The sequence below is a fragment of the Phaseolus vulgaris genome, chromosome 6 (genome assembly GCF_051622355.1).
Source record: "Phaseolus vulgaris cultivar YP4 chromosome 6, ASM5162235v1, whole genome shotgun sequence".
NCBI lineage: Eukaryota > Viridiplantae > Streptophyta > Magnoliopsida > Fabales > Fabaceae > Phaseolus > Phaseolus vulgaris.
The window spans coordinates 1,201,211-1,202,500 of NC_143503.1; positions in this window are offsets into that span (position 1 = coordinate 1,201,211).

The window sequence follows — 1,290 nt, forward strand, 5'->3', positions numbered from 1 at the left end:
AAACCATGATTTTCGTTTTTCACCAAAATCACCACCAAGTCACAAAATCAAGCCAAAAATCCAAAATCATGGAACTTGGCTATGCACCAACCATGCCAAGATCAATTCATTTTGATCCCAAACTTCTCCCACGTCACTTTGAAGGCATTTGTGAGGATTGAGTCCAGCCACTTTTCCAAAACCATGATTTTCGTTTTTCACCAAAATCACCACCAAGCCACAAAATCAAGCCAAAAATCCAAAATCATGAACTTGGCTATGCACCAACCATGTCAAGATCAATTCCTTTTGATCCCAAACTTCTCCCACATCACTTTGAAGGCATTTGTGAGGATTGAGTCCAGCCAGTTTTCCAAAACCATGATTTTCGTTTTTCACCAAAATCACCACCAAGTCACAAAATCAAGCCAAAAATCCAAAATCATGGAACTTGGCTATGCACCAACCATGCCAAGATCAATTCCTTTTGATCCCAAACTTCTCCCACATCACTTTGAAGGCATTTGTGAGAATTGAGTCCAGCCACTTTTCCAAAACCATGATTTTCGTTTTTCACCAAAATCACCACCAAGTCACAAAATCAAGCCAAAAATCCAAAATCATGGAACTTGGCTATGCACCAACCATGCCAAGATCAATTCCTTTTGATCCCAAACTTCTCCCACATCACTTTGAAGGCATTTGTGAGGATTGAGTCCAGCCACTTTTCCAAAACCATGATTTTCGTTTTTCACCAAAATCACCACCAAGTCACAAAATCAAGCCAAAAATCCAAAATCATGGAACTTGGCTATGCACCAACCATGCCAAGATCAATTCATTTTGATCCCAAACTTCTCCCACATCACTTTGAAGGCATTTGTGAGGATTGAGTCCAGCCACTTTTCCAAAACCATGATTTTCGTTTTTCACCAAAATCACCACCAAGCCACAAAATCAAGCCAAAAATCCAAAATCATGAACTTGGCTATGCACCAACCATGTCAAGATCAATTCCTTTTGATCCCAAACTTCTCCCACATCACTTTGAAGGCATTTGTGAGGATTGAGTCCAGCCAGTTTTCCAAAACCATGATTTTCGTTTTTCACCAAAATCACCACCAAGTCACAAAATCAAGCCAAAAATCCAAAATCATGGAACTTGGCTATGCACCAACCATGCCAAGATCAATTCCTTTTGCTCCCAAACTTCTCCCACATCACTTTGAAGGCATTTGTGAGGATTGAGTCCAGCCACTTTTCCAAAACCATGATTTTCGTTTTTCACCAAAATCACCACCAAGTCACAAA